Genomic DNA, 15959 nt, shown 5'->3' with positions numbered 1-15959 from the left:
ACAAGCAGCCTGTTCACTAACTGAAAGTTTGAATTTCCCCGCTTTTCTTGCCTTCCCCGCATATTAGATATGCTAATATCTGTGCACTGGAGGATTGTGGGAGGAACATTCCAGCCCCTGATGGGGGTCCTGTGGGGCACCCCAAAACACTGAGTAGGTCTCTTGGCCTCTTTCAGGACTGGGGCTGTGCAGCCCTGCTCTGATCAGGAGGTGCAGCCGGGGTATCACCATGCCTTTGGGGGATAGGGCACAGAAAGGGGAAGAATTTTCAGGGGCCATTCTAACTCATACCTGGCAGGGGAGACAGCATTATTGTGAAAGTGGTTTTCCCAGGGTAAGGCTCATCTATTGCACTTTGGATGTGCTGACCCCTGTGATTTCCCCAAATGTGGGAAAATCAACTGCCTAAGTAGGATGTTTATGGTTTCCCCTACTCTTTCTAGAATCACCCTTTCCCCTTTGGTCCTTGGCTGTTTTCACTGCCTGCTGCCATAGGCCTGTTGGCCTTGCTGGTTTTCCAGATGGGCTGCAGGAAGCAGATCCTGGAAAGCTAGCAGTGCAGAATGGTGAGAGGCCTCCCAGCATGGCAGTGGGAGGCTTCTGGGTGGTGGTGGCTGAACCCTTTTTTTACTGTATTTACTCCATAAGACACACATACTTTCTCCCCCTCTGTTTGTTTGTTTGTTTGTTTATTTATTTATTTATTATCATTGTAAGTATATACACAGTATATCCATACAATGAAATTCACAGACACCGAGAGACCAGACACATGCACACGCATAAAATTCCCCAAACACTCCCCACCCACTAAAAAATCCCCCAACACTCCCCACCCACTGAAAGTCCCCACTAAAAATATAAACATCTAAAAATACAAACATCTACACCGCAGGCCAAGTAACACAGTCCAACTAACTATTCACTACTGGTGGTCTTTAAGCTCATTATTAAGTGCAATTATAGCTCTGGGATAAAAACTATTCAGAAAACGTGTGGTCCGAGTCTTAATTGTTCTATATCTTCTGCCAGACGGCAACAGTTCAAAAAAGTTATAAGCAGGATGGGAAGAGTGCGTCTTATGGAGCAAAAAATACGGTAGACACTCCCAATTTTGTGATTATAACCAATGTCATTTTCTAGTTCCATATTTTACAGTGTCCATAGAACTTGAGTCCCTTATTTTCAAATTAAATATGGTTAGCCTCCATTCTGGGTGGGAATTCTGGGATTTGTAAATAGTAAATTTCCCACACTCTTCAACAGGGTCTCTTCATGTTCCAGAGGAACTATCTTGTGAGTATAGATTTTGGTTACAAAAAGGACGACAACTTTCAGTGACTTCCTCTGTCCATGAAATTGGCTTGTAATTTCTGTTAATTGCTATCAATTTACCGGGTAGGTGGGACTCGTCAGCCCTGGAAGGCAGCCCATCTAGGAGAAGGAAAACTCCAAATTTTAACCTCCACTGCCTTGTGGCTATATCCACTTATGGAAAGGGCTTCAGGAGATAACCTCGAGGCAAAATCCGGAGCCGGAGTCCCGGAGGCATTTTCTTTCATTCTGCCAACTCCTGCGACGTTGCTGGAACCAGTTGTATTGGCTCTTGCCTTTCCACTGGACCATTTCAGCGATGTGGAGAGGGGGGATTTGCTGCTTGGGTAACAGCCTATCCTCCATACTATTTTACCCAGGCTTCGTGCTCTGGAGAGGACACTCCAGCTTCGCATACAGCGTCGAAACAACACGGGAAGTAGCAGTTACCGGTTATAAGTCTCTGCTGAATTGGCGTAGAGCAGGACGCCAGGGGCTACTTCTGACGGTGGGAGAGGTCATTGCACCTCACTAGGTAGATACCGCCCGCCTTAAGCTGGGCAGCCCCCAGCCAGTAAGGTGCTACCTCGCCACGGTCTGTTAACCTCACGGGGTGCGTGGGGTTTAGGGTGAAACCCGACAAGCAGATCGACAACCGTGCACCATGCAACAATCATATGAAAACTTCTGCCCTAAAGCTGGGCACCTGGAATGTACGGACAATGACCCCTGGCTTTCCTGACTACGGCTTTCCTAACGACCTGCAAGAAATAGACGATGTGCGCAAGACAGCTGTCATTGACATGGAACTGAGTAGACTGCAGATGGACATTGTTGCCCTGCAAGAGACAAGACTGCCAGACTCGGGATCTGTCAAAGAAAAAAACTTCTCATTCTTCTGGCAGGGAAAACCATCAAATGAGACCAGGGAATATGGTGTTGGCTTTGCAGTCAGAAACACTCTCCTGAGATGCATTGTTCCACCCACTGTGGGGAGTGAAAGAATCCTGTCTCTGCAGCTCCACTCATCAGCAGGACCAGTAACCCTCATTAGTGCATATGCACCAACACTGTCATCCACTCCAGAAGTGAAAGACAAATTCTACGACGATCTGGCAGCTACTATCAAAAAAGTCCCTGAAAGAGAGTCACTGTTCATTCTTGGAGACTTTAATGCTAGAGTTGGTGCTGATCACAATTCTTGGCCCACTTGTCTAGGCCGTTTTGGCATTGGAAAGATGAACGAAAATGGCCAACGCTTACTGGAGTTTTGCTGTTACTATGGTCTCTGTGTCAGCAACACATTCTTTAATACGAAGCTGCAACACAGAGTTTCCTGGAGACATCCAAGATCCAAGCATTGGCATCAGCTCGATTTGATCCTCACTAGACGTTCTAGCCTTCCTAGTGTTACGATCACACGCAGCTACCAGAGTGCTGATTGCGATACTGATCACTCCCTGGTGTGTAGTAGAGTAAAACTGCGAACAAAGAAATTGTATCACACGAAAAAGGAAGGAAGACCACGTATTGACATCAACAAGACTCGCGATCAAAGAAAAGTGAAGGAATTTGCCCAAGCACTCGAGGAAACCCTTCCAGGTCCAGCTAATGTAAATGCACCTGAACGATGGGAACACTTCAAGAACACTGTCTACAACACTGCCTTGTCCACCTTCGGCAAGAAGACCAGAAAGATGGCTGACTGGTTCGAAGCCCATTCGGAGGAGTTAATGCCAGCCATTGAGGATAAGAGAAGAGCTCTAGCAGCATACAAAGCCTGTCCTAGCGAGTACAACCTGCAAGCTCTTCGAGCCGCTCGTAGCCAAGTCCAACAGGCTGCCAGGAGATGCTCCAATGACTATTGGCTTCAGCTTTGCTCTCAGATACAGATAGCAGCGGACACAGGTAACATCAAAGGAATGTATGATGGTATCAAGCAGGCCTTAGGTCCATTACAGAAGAAATCTGCTCCCTTGAAGTCTACTACAGGTGTGATCATCCAGGACCGAGCACAGCAGATGGAACGCTGGGTGCAGCACTACTCCGAGCTATATTCCAGAAAGAATGTAGTAACCGAAGAAGCATTAAATAACATTGAGTGCCTGCCTGTCTTGGAAGAGCTGGACAGCGAACCAACCCTAGCAGAAATAAATGCGGCCTTGGATTCCCTCACCTCTGGCAAGGCACCTGGAAGGGACAACATCCCTGTTGAAGTGCTGAAATGCGGTAAGGAGATCATCATCACCGAACTGTATGAAATCTTTTGTCTCTGCTGGAGGGAAGGTGGAGTACCACAGGACATGAAGGATGCAAACATTGTCACGTTGTACAAGAACAAAGGTGACAGGGGTGACTGCAATAACTACCGTGGTATCTCTCTTCTTAGCGTTGTAGGGAAGCTGCTTGCCCGTGTTGTGCTGAAGAGGCTCCAGGTGCTTGCAGACAGAGTCTATCCGGAATCACAGTGTGGATTTCGAGCAAATAGATCCACCACTGACATGGTATTCTCCCTCCGACAGTTGCAGGAGAAATGCAGGGAACAACAACAGCCACTCTTAGTGGCCTTCATAGACCTTACAAAAGCATTTGACTTGGTTAGCAGGGATGGCCTTTTCAAAATACTTCCCAAGACTGGATGTCCACCTCGTCTCCTTAACATCATCAGGTCCTTCCACGATGGAATGAAAGGCACTGTAGTTTTTGACGGCTCAACATCAGGTCCCTTTGACATCCGAAGCGGAGTGAAACAGGGCTGTGTCCTCGCACCAACACTTTTTGGGATCTTTTTTGCTGTCATGCTGAAGCATGCCTTTGGAACTGCAACAGAAGGTGTCTATCTCCGGACTAGATCAGATGGAAAGCTCTTTAATCTCTCTAGATTGAGAGCGAAGACCACAGTCCAACTGAAATGCATGAGGGACTTCCTCTTTGCAGACGATGCAGCCATTGTTGCCCACTCTGCTGAAGACCTCCAACAACTCATGAACCGTTTCAGCAAGGCCTGCCAAGACTTTGGACTAACAATCAGCCTGAAGAAAACACAAGTCATGGGCCAGGGTGTGGACTCACCTCCCTCTATTACCATCTCCACACAAGAATTGGAGGTTGTTCATGACTTTGTGTACCTTGGCTCAACCATCTCTGACACCCTCTCTCTAGATGTCGAGCTGGATAAACGCATTGGGAAAGCAGCCACCATGTTCTCTAGACTCACAAAGAGAGTATGGCTCAATAAGAAACTGACAACACATACCAAGATCCAGGTCTATAGAGCCTGTGTCCTGAGCACACTCCTGTACTGCAGCGAGTCCTGGACACTTTGTGTCCGGCAGGAGAGGAAGCTGAACACCTTCCATATGCGTTGCCTACGACGGATTTTTGGTATCACCTGGCAGGACAGAGTTCCAAATAGAGTAGTCCTAGAACGAGCTGGAATTTTCAGCATGCATACATTACTGAAACAGCGACGTCTACGCTGGCTTGGGCACGTTGTGAGAATGGCTGATGGTCGGATTCCAAAGGATCTCCTATATGGAGAATTAGTGCAGGGAAATCGCCCCAGAGGGAGACCACAGCTGCGATACAAGGACATCTGCAAGCGGGATCTGAAGGCCTTAGGAATAGACCTCAACAGATGGGAAACTCTGACATCTGATCGTTCAGCCTGGAGGCAGGCAGTACATCACGGCCTCTCCCAATTTGAAGAGACCCTTGTCCAGCAGGCTGAGGCAAAGAGGAAGTCACAAAGGAAGCAAAACCAGGGAGCTGGACAGGGGACAGATTGGATTTGTCTCCAGTGTGGAAGGGATTGTCACTCTCGAATTGGCCTCCTCAGCCACACTAGACGCTGTTCCAAGTCCTCCATACAGAGCACAATACCATAGTCTTTCGAGACTGAAGGATGCCTACTACATATCAATTTATCATCAATTTCTTCCCTATCTAATTTTGAGGACACATAAACCATTTAGGTCTTTCTTTTTCTTTTCTTGTAGAGTGTTTACAGATGGATGATAGAGGAGATGCTTTAAGAGCAGAAGGTTCCTGACATAATTAGCTAACAGGATCCTCATTTCTAATAATAGCGATGAATTCCATGCAGTCCAATCTTACCTGAACCCAGGTTTGCAGTTTCATGATGCCAGGCATGACTGAGCCTGCTGCTGCAGGCTCTGGGCTGCACAACAGCTTAAGGAAATTGAGGGATCCTGGGTGGTCCAATACAGGGCTACCTGAGATTTGAAACACCCAATCATGGGCTGTATTTTGCTGGAGGCTGTGGCCAATCAAGGGCCATAGCACGTAGACTGTTTGACAGACCAGAGGAGAACAGTTTCCAATCTGATCTGCCCAGTAGGTTTCAAGACAGCTGAAATTGATCTTGGTGTCTCCTTTTGGCAACACCACTTACAAGTCGCAATGTCACTACAACTACATTCTGATATAGCTAGTTACATCGATTTGGGGTTTCTTTTCTTTCAGGAGAGGTGATGAGCTAGATACTGGCCAGATCCATGGTTTGTCTCAGACATCAAGAGGGACCTGACAATTTTAGAGTGCTTTGCCATCTTGGTGGTAGTCACTATATGGAAGGAAGAGTTTAGTGATAAGAAGAATATGTTTTGATGTGATAATCAAGCAGCTGTGAAGGTGGTAAACCAATAAACATCATGTTCACCCAGAGTCATGCGGTTGATGTGCTATTTTATGTTAGTTTGTCTTACATCACTTTTCACAACACAACATGTGCCAGGGATGGATAACACAACCACAGACCTTCTGTCTCACTTTCAGAAGGACTGGTTCCATTCCTTGGCTCCTGGTGCATCTGCATGCTCAGTTCCCTTCTCAGAGGAACTGTGGATCTTTGGCAGCAATCCAAGGGATCGAGGGAATACTGCATTTAGTGGTCCTTTCCACAAAGAGGTCTTATGATCACGCATTTCAGATTTTCTTGGAATTTTCCCAGGCTACAGGACCTGGGGAGTGGCCAGCCACAAAAGAAATGGTCCTCTGTTATTTGGTGGGACTGAGGGAGAAGGGCTTGGCATCCAAAGCATGGCTATGCACCTGGCCACCATTTCATTTTTCAGTAAAGTTGAGAGTTATCAGGACTCTTGTGCCTCATTTTGGGCAAGAAAGGACATTGAGAGTTGGCATTAGTTGGCCCCACCCTGTGGGGATAGGCAACAACCCATCACACATATCCTTCTGGCTTGCTTACTTATGGTCCTCCCATGTATCTGCTGGTCTACCATGGATCAGCGGGGAAAAGGGCCCATTCTATATTAGGGATCATTAAGAAAATCGCAGAAACAAAACTACTAATATAGTAATGGCACTATACAAATCTACCATATGTGACTACACCTGTCCCCTGATTGCTGCATCTCAGGAAAGATAACTCTACAATTGGGAAGGGAGTTGAAAGAAGAAACCAAAATGATCAGAAGGCTACATCAGCACTCCTAAAAGAGAAGTCTTAAGTCTGTTTTTTTAAAAATACAGTAAGAAAGAATATGAGAAAGGTAGATACAATGTTGTATGGATTTTTAAACTCCATTTTGCATAATTAGTGGAACCTGAGGTCATCCACCAGATTGAATGATGAATTCAAGGAGTTACTATATCACAAAATGTCTGTTCAAACTATGGGATTCACTGCGTCAGGATCTAGATGGCTTTAAAAGAGGGTTAGACAAATCCAGAAAGGACTAGGTTCACACGCTTGCTTCAGGATCAGATGCAGTATGCTCTGGACATCATTACACTTGGAAACAAATACAGCATAAGGTGATTGCTCTTTTATAGTCCTTTCTCTGGGCTCTCTATGTTGAAGAGAAATTAAAATAAAAACCAGGTGTGAGGGGGAAATTGTCATTCACTGGAATAGCAGAGAAGAGACATGTAGATATAAAAACTGTGGAGAAAATAATCTTACTGTCTGGATAAGACATTTCATATTTCACACTGTGAGGGAAAGCAAATGGGAGTTTTATCATGCTCCCAGGCACCATAGATAAGCTTCATCATCTATGTGATGCACACCTTATCCCAGCACATCTGGGAAATTCTGTGAGGAAATGTGTTTTTTTTCCGTGCTGCAAAAAATGCAACAAGATCTACAGCTGTACAGGAACTGATTATTTCTCAACCTTTTTCAAACATTTAGAGCCATTTTTACAATTGGGCAAGGTAGATGTGTGACCAATCAGGGCAGTAAACTAATAAACTGTGATGTTTCCTTGCTCCACTGCAGACAGATTTTTGCCTTCCATTTCTATTTGCATTTCTGTTTCAAGGTGTCATGAGACTGAAGGAGAATGGGACTTGTAGTCAGGGATTAAAGGAGAGTGGCATTTGTAGTAAATGAGGAGGAAAGGAAATGGAGTCTGTTAGGTTTTGAAAGTGAAAGGAGTTGAAGACATGGGAATGTGAGAAAGGCAGAGAGTTTGTTTTTCTTAATTTACAGCCAAGCTGGTACAGCATGAAACCTGATAAGGATGCAAGGACAAGGAGGCCCGGCGCAAAGACCCAACCCATTCTTTTCTAATTGGAATGGAGATAAACCACCTGCATCTCCATCAGAATTGTAAACAGATTGGACAGTTACGTCTCTTTGAATTAATTGGTTTACTGTCATGAAGGAGGAGGTCCGAGGAATGTAGAAAATGGACGATGGGTTATGTTTGGAAAACTATGGGAGAGGAGAGATCATGGTGTGAGAGACAACTTTTGTCTGTGAGAAGTTCTTGATGGTTTATGTTATGTAACTTGAAAGAAAAAGAATGTAGGTAAGAGAAGAAGGAGGTGGGGCTAGCCCACCTTAGCCCAGATTTAGTGCTTATTATTTTAATGGGAATTAGTTGTTGTATTTAACTATGGTAATCCTTTGAACATGTATTTATGCTAATGCTTGAGCAAAAACAGTTTCTATGAAACTATATTTTCTTAATAAAAATAATCATCACTAAGGACTGGTCTCTAAAAATCATCACTAAGGATTGGTCTCTTGGATCAGCAGGGTTTGGCTAAATCCAGAGGAGTGGTAAAGGCCATTGACTAGCTACCAGAAAAGTCTTAATTAACGGAACTGTTGTGAGTTCTAAGGAATCACAAAGCCCATGTTGCTGTACTTGCAAAGCACTGAGTAAAAGTAGTGTTCTTTTAAGGTCAGGCTTGTTCCAGGTGCAAACGTTATGCACTGCTGGAGGTTGAGGACTTGCCCCAGCATAAGGTGGTAGATTTGTGGCTGCGGAACTCCCTGCCCAAAGGGCCTATGCTCCTTAGGGAGATTTGGGTACCTGACACAAGGGGAGAAGGGAATGCCAACCAGTTTGGAAACCATGTGTGAGAGAATTTTAGCATGCAAAGTAATTGTTAGGCAAGGACCTGCAATCGATAACAACAAGTGCTCTTTGGATTCGATACTCAAATGCCTATGGAGTGTATCAAAGGTATATCAAAGAAAGAAAACAGTATTTGCATGTTTTGAGAACTTTTAGCCTAATAAACACAGGCACCTTGAGAAATATTTTCCCAACTTCACTCTGCCAGCAGAAAACGACTGTCTTCTTCAACCTTTTCTGAATCCTGCGCTCAGTAGGTATAGAATGTCACACTTCATTGACCAGCATCCAGTTTACTCACTTTCATATGTTAAATATCTTTGCCTTGCCCAAGCAAAACAAAACCTTGAGGAGGCCAACCCCTAAAATAATCTAATGAGTGTAGCAGAATATGAAGATTTTGAAGAGAAACAGAAAACATAAGGCAGGGCAGTGGGAAAGGGAACGGTCAGGAATCCAAAATAAGAGCAATTCAAACTGCAGTCTTCTCTTCTAAGTCCCACATGGTCCCTTTTACATGGTGCTACCTGTTAAGACCTTGGGACGTGGTGACGCTGTGGGCTAAACCACAGAAGCCTGTGCTGCAGGGTCAGAAGACCAGCAGTCGTAAGATCGAATCCACATGACGGAGTGAGCTCCCGTCACTTTGTCCCAGCTCCTCGCCAACCTAGCAGTTTGAAAGCATGCAAATGTGAGTAGATAAATAGGTACCACCTCAGTGGGAAGGTAAAATGGCGTTCCCTAGTCACGCTGGCTTCTTCATGGATTGCTGCCTTGTCGTGGCGAAGGGGCTTGAGTAACTCAGAGAAACTATGGGCTATGCCGTGCAGGGACACCCAAGACGGACAGGACATAGTGGAGAGTTCCGACTAAACGCAATCCACCTGGAGTAGGAAATGGCAAGCCACTCCAGTATCTTTGCCAAGAACGCCCCATGATCAGGAACAAAAGGCTAAAAGATATGACGCTGGAAGATGGGCCCCTCAGGTCGGAAGGCGTCCAACATGCTACTGAGGAAGAGCGGAGGACAAGTACAAGTAGCTCCAGAGCTAATGAAGTGGTTGGGCCAAAGCCGAAAGGACGCTCAGCTGTGGACGTGCCTGGAAGTGAAAGGAAAATCCAATGCTGCAAAGAAAAATACTGCATAGGAACCTGGAATGTAAGATCTATGAACGTTGGGAAGCTGGAGGTGGTCAAACAGGAGATGGCAAGAATAAACATCGACATCCTGGGCATCAGTGAACTAAAATGGACAGGAATGGGCGAATTCAGCTCAGATGATTATCATATCTACTATTGTGGACAAGAATCCCGTAGAAGGAATGGAGTAGCCCTCATAGTCAACAAAAGAGTGGGAAAAGCTGTAATGGGATACAATCTCAAAAATGATAGAATGATGTCAATACGAATCCAAGGCAGACCATTCAACATCACAATAATCCAAGTTTATGCACCAACCAGCATTGCTGAGGAGACTGAAATTGAACAATTCTATGAAGATTTACAACACCTTCTAGAACTGACACCAAAGAAAGATGTTCTTCTCATTCTAGGGGACTGGAATGCTAAAGTAGGGAGCCAAGAGATAAAAGGAACAACAGGGAAGTTTGGCCTTGGAGTTCAGAACGAAGCAGGACAAAGGCTAATAGAGTTTTGTCAAGAGAATAAGCTGGTCATCACAAACACTCTTTTCCAACAACACAAGAGGCGACTCTATACATGGAAATCACCAGATGGGCAATATCGAAATCAGATTGATTATATTCTCTGCAGCCAAAGATGGAGAAGCTCTATACAGTCAGCAAAAACAAGACCTGGAGCTGACTGCGGTTCTGATCATCAGCTTCTCATAGCAAAATTCAAGCTTAGACTGAAGAGATTAGGAAAAACCACTGGGCCACTCAGGTATAATCTAAACCAAATCCCCTATGAATACACAGTGGAAGTAAAGAACAGATTTAAGGAACTAGATTTGGTGGACAGAGTGCCTGAAGAACTTTGGATAGAGGCTCGTAACATTGTCCAGGAGGCAGCAACGAAAACCATCCCAAAGAAAAGGAAATGCAAGAAAGCAAAGTGGCTGTCCAACGAGGCCTTAGAAATAGCAGAGAGGAGAAGGGAAGCAAAATGCAAGGGAGATAGGGAAAGTTACAGAAACTTGAATTCAGACTTCCAAAGAATAGCAAGGAGAGACAAGAGGGCCTTCTTAAATGAACAATGCAAAGAAATAGAGGAAGATAACAGAAAAGGAAAGACCAGAGATCTGTTCAGGAAAATTGGACATATTAGAGGAGCATTTTGCGCAAAGATGAACATGATAAAAGACAAAAATGGGAGGGACCTAACAGAAGCAGAAGACGTCAAGAAGAGGTGGCAAGAATACACAGAGGAATTATATCAGAAAGATGTGGATATCCCGGACAACCCAGACAATGTAGTTGCTGACCTTGAGCCAGACATCCTGGAGAGCGAAGTCAAGTGGGCCTTAGAAAGCCTGGCTAACAACAAGGCCAGTGGAGGTGATGGCATTCCAGTTGAACTATTTAAAATCTTGAAAGATGATGCTGTTAAGGTGCTACATTCAATATGCCAGCAAGTTTGGAAAACTCAACAGTGGCCAGAGGATTGGAAAAGATCAGTCTACATCCCAATCCCAAAGAAAGGCAGTGCCAAAGAATGCTCCAACTACCGTACAATTGCACTCATCTCACACGCCAGCAAGGTTATGCTCAAAATCCTCCAAGGTAGGCTTCAGCAGTATGTGGACCGAGAACTCCCAGAAGTACAAGCTGGATTCCGAAGAGGCAGAGGAACTCGAGACCAAATTGCTAACTTGCGCTGGATTATGGAGAAAGCCAGAGAGTTCCAGAAAAATATCTACTTCTGCTTCATTGACTATGCGAAAGCCTTTGACTGTGTGGACCACAGCAAACTATGGCAAGTTCTTAAAGAAATGGGAGTGCCTGACCACTTTATCTGTCTCCTGAGAAACCTATATGTGGGACAGGAAGCAACAGTTAGAACTGGTCATGGAACAACTGAGTGGTTCAAAATTGGGAAAGGAGTACGGCAAGGCTGTATATTGTCCCCCAGCTTATTTAACTTATATGCAGAATACATCATGCGGAAGGCTGGACTGGAAGAAACCCAAGCCGGAATTAAGATTGCCGGAAGAAATATCAACAACCTCAGATATGCAGATGATACCACTCTGATGGCAGAAAGTGAGGAGGAATTAAAGAACCTTGTAATGAGAGTGAAAGAGGAGAGTGCAAAAAACGGTCTGAAACTCAACATCAAAAAAACTAAGATCATGGCCACTGGTCCCATCACCTCCTGGGAAATAGAAGGGGAAGATATGGAGGCAGTGTCAAATTTTATCTTCCTGGGCTCCATGATCACTGCAGATGGAGACAGCAGCCCTGAAATTAAAAGGCGCCTTCTTCTTGGGAGGAAAGCGATGACAAATCTGGACAGCATCTTGAAAAGCAGAGACATCACCTTGCCAACAAAAGTCCGAATAGTCAAAGCTATGGTTTTTCCTGTCGTGATGTATGGAAGTGAGAGCTGGACCATAAAGAAAGCAGACCGCCGAAGAATTGATGCCTTTGAATTGTGGTGCTGGAGGAGGCTCTTGAGAATCCCCTGGACTGCAAGGAGAACAAACCTATCCATTCTGAAGGAAATCAATCCTGAGTGCTCACTGGAAGGACAGATCCTGAAGCTGAGGCTCCAGTACTTTGGCCATCTAATGAGAAGAAAAGACTCCCTGGAAAAGACCCTGATGTTGGGAAAGTGTGATGGCAAGAGGAGAAGGGGACGACCGAGGATGAGATGGCTGGACAGTGTCTGCGAAGCAACCAACATGAACCTGACACAACTCCGGGAGGCAGTAGAAGACAGGAGGGCCTGGCGTGCTCTGGTCCATGGGGTCACGAAGAGTCGGACACGACTAAACGACTAAACACACAGTCACGCTGGCCACGTGGCAATGGAAACTGTCTTTGGACAAGCGCTGGCTCTACGGCTTGAAAACTGGATGAGCGCCGCCGCCTAGAGTCGGACACGACTGGACTAAAAGGTCAAGGGGAACCCTTACCTTTTACTTGTTAAGAAAAATAGAAAGAGCTAAAATAAATAACTTGGCTGTTTATAAATGGCTTGCTTATGAAATGCATGAACAAAAGCTGTAGTTCACTCATCATCATCTGTTGTTGAAAGCAAGCTATACCTTCCATTGCAGCAACAGGAAGGAGGGGCTGCAACAAGAGGACAGGAAGTTAATGACTATTCTAACCTTTTCTAGTTCATCTGATGTATGGTGTCCCAAAGGTTTACAATTCTACTATCCCCTTCAGGAAAAGAATGTCCTTTGTTACAGGAGCTCACTGGTATTCACCTTGTAGGGCAGACAACCCCCTTTGGGATATGTGGAACTTTCAGATTCCCTATTTACCAGGTGGTGTCTTTCTATTTATAGTTTCTTGTTGAGAATGCCCTTCTTCCCAGAGAGAGAGAGAGAGAGAGAGAGAGAGAGAGAGAGAGAGAGAGAGAGAGAGAGAGAGAGAGAAACAGAGAGAGAGTGTGTGTGTGTTTTAAAGGGGGAAATGTTGGTTTTGTATTTTGCCTTCTGAACTGATTCAGGGGGAGGCCTTGTAATGGATTTTTATTTCTGTAAGAAACAAAACAAAATCCTTGCACTTCTACACACCCTTGCAAATATGACACATATATCAACATTTTATTCTAGGAGTAAGCAAGCTAGTGCAAATTGTTGCTGGACCTAATTGGGTTTTTTCCACCATGCAAAGTTAGCAGCAGTTTGCAGCCAAGCAATAAAAAGGAATCCCTCCCAGCCCAGTCAAAGAAACGAACAAAGAAAGAACAATCACTGAAACAATGCATGTTTGCTTTGTCTCACGCTTGTCAAATTGAACATAAAGAGGAACATGCTGTTCTGCGGCCAGATTTCCCCATGCATTTTAGCATGAACATATTACAGTACCTGGTCTTGTTTCCAAAATAGAGACAATGCATTATAAATCCCTCATTAAAACAAAACAAAAACAGCCAGATTTTATTTTCTTGTAACCGTGTACACAGCCACACAAAGACTGCTCCCCCCTCAGTGATCTAGCAATATGCCCTTGCTTACTGATAATGCAGAGGTGGGAACAGAGGCTCAAATGAACTGAAGGAACACAGACTGAAAGGAACTGGAGGCACAGAGGGTGGTGATAAGCTGTGTGTTGTTAGCAGCAGGGAATTATTAGTAGAGCTGAAAGGAAATCCAGCTTGTCTGTATCTAGGAGCACAGAATGTGGCATTTACCCTCCCCCTCTTCCTCAAGTATGCCCCAAGGATGCAGTATCCCAACAGGTAGACTAACTGCTCTTAGAAGTTTCTGAATTGCAGGCCTGTTTTTTAAATATTAGAAGAAATAAAACGTATTGTGTTTTTCAGAGGACAATCTGAACACCCAGTCCAAAGGGACTGCATGAGCCAGATGGATCATCAGACCTTTCATTTCCATCAGAGGTGGGCAACTTGTGACCCAGGGGCCTCATGAAGCCCTCTGTGAGAAGGAACCACTTCCCAGCAGCAAAGAGGAGTGTGAGCTTCAAGCACCCACAACAGAGGAATATGAGCTTATACACTAATACCAACTGTGGCCCAATTGAAAAGAAGAGAAAAAGAGTGGGAAAGAGGAGCGAAAGGGAGGCAAGAAAGGGGAGGTGCCAACAGCATAGGAATATCTGGTGGCAAATGCTGAGGAAAATTTAGAAGGTTAAAAGGAGCTAGACTGGGAGACTGAGGTGGCAAAGGAGGAGGAGAGAAAGAAAGAAAGAAAGAAAGAAAGAAAGAAAGAAAGAAAGAAAGAAAGAAAGAAAGAAAGAAAGAAAGAAAGAAAGAAAGAAAGAAAGAAAGAAGAGGTGAAGGAGGAAGACTCTAGGATGGGGTTGGTTAGTCCTTGTGAAAAAGGACTATCTCCACTTTTGGGGGAACATAAAAGGAAATGGGGTTTTCCCAAACTTTAACCCACTCACACCCTCAAGACTGTTTCTTTTGCAGCCTTCATTTCTGGCTGCCACTGAAACCACACTGCTGAAATTGGCAGTGCCTCTGAAGCCACCAACATCAGCAACAGCATGTGTATGAATGTGTGTGTGAGAGAGTGTGCGCGCACGCAGGTATGGACACACACACAGAGAGAGAGAGAGAGACAGAGAGAGAGAGAGAGAATTTCCTCCTTTGCCTTCCAGAAAGAAGGAGACACTCTGTTTTCCAGACTGGCAGGACTCTATGGTGTGGGATGGGGGGGAGGGTTCCTCTGGAGGAGAAATATTTGATGTTTTTGTCTGTTTTCAGTTTATGAAGACTACATAAAGATGCAAGGAAGATGCAGCCAGAAATCTTGCAATCATCTTGTCAAGGCACCCTTTTACTTAAATGGATTGTGTAGACAAGTATTCCATTACATCAATTTCTTTCTAGACCTAGAGGTGTCCTTTTCTTGTCTATTTACCTGGATTCATGGACAGCATCTACTGCCAGGAATAGCCCAAAGCAACTTGAGATTAGAGCCCTATAAATGAAATTTAAATCCTGCAGACCTTCCCTTCAAATGTAGTATACTCTCTTAAAGGATAGTGTCTTCTATATACCCCAGAGCAGAAAAAAACTGATCAGGTTCAGAGACATGTGGGAAAGATTTGAAATAATAGCTGTTTATAAATGTGGCTTATTATTTGATGATGATTATGATTGTTTTTGTTGTTTAGTTGTTACGTCTTGTCCGACTCTTCGTGACCCCATGGACAAGAGCACGCCGGGCCCTCCTGTCTTCCACTGCCTCCTGCAGTTTGGTCAAATTCATGCTGGTAGCTTTTTTTTTTAACTTTTTAAATTAATTTTCCAATCTATCTACATTGTTTGTGCTTATCAGACATCGTGTTACATACTTGCTTACAATTATTTGTTTTTTACATCTCAGTGTTTTCTCAATTATCCCCCCCAAATTCCGACCTTCTTTCAAACCATTCATATACAGATTTTAGTATATAGTATAGCTACTATCATAATATTACTCTCATATTATATAAAGTTCTCAAGATCTTCTAATAACATTCTTATTGAAAGTGATTCCAGATCCATGACCCAGCTTTATATCTAGTTTAGTCTGCCTAAAATAAAAAGTCACCATATTACATCTTTACCCTGATTCGGGCTCCCTTATTTCAATTTAGTTCTCCTTTTAATATATAGAATATACCCTTTTACAGATCCCAATGA

At 44.3% G+C, this 15959-nt stretch overlaps 1 protein-coding gene and 1 non-coding gene across 49 annotated transcripts in view; one reads left to right on the top strand and one right to left on the bottom strand.

Annotated features, from left to right (window-relative positions):
* PTPRD (protein tyrosine phosphatase receptor type D) overlaps positions 1 to 15959 on the bottom strand; it is a 1767834-nt gene that overhangs the window by 897218 nt on the left and 854657 nt on the right. The window lies entirely within an intron of this gene.
* On the top strand, positions 284 to 439 carry LOC140705143 (U1 spliceosomal RNA). Its single transcript, XR_012084652.2, has one exon. It is a non-coding gene; the product is annotated as a U1 spliceosomal RNA (small nuclear RNA).

Source organism: Pogona vitticeps, chromosome 2, assembly GCF_051106095.1.
Source record: "Pogona vitticeps strain Pit_001003342236 chromosome 2, PviZW2.1, whole genome shotgun sequence".
NCBI classification, from domain to species: domain Eukaryota; kingdom Metazoa; phylum Chordata; class Lepidosauria; order Squamata; family Agamidae; genus Pogona; species Pogona vitticeps.
Note: the sequence above shows the minus strand (reverse complement) of the source record. Positions and strands in the feature narration are given on the sequence as shown.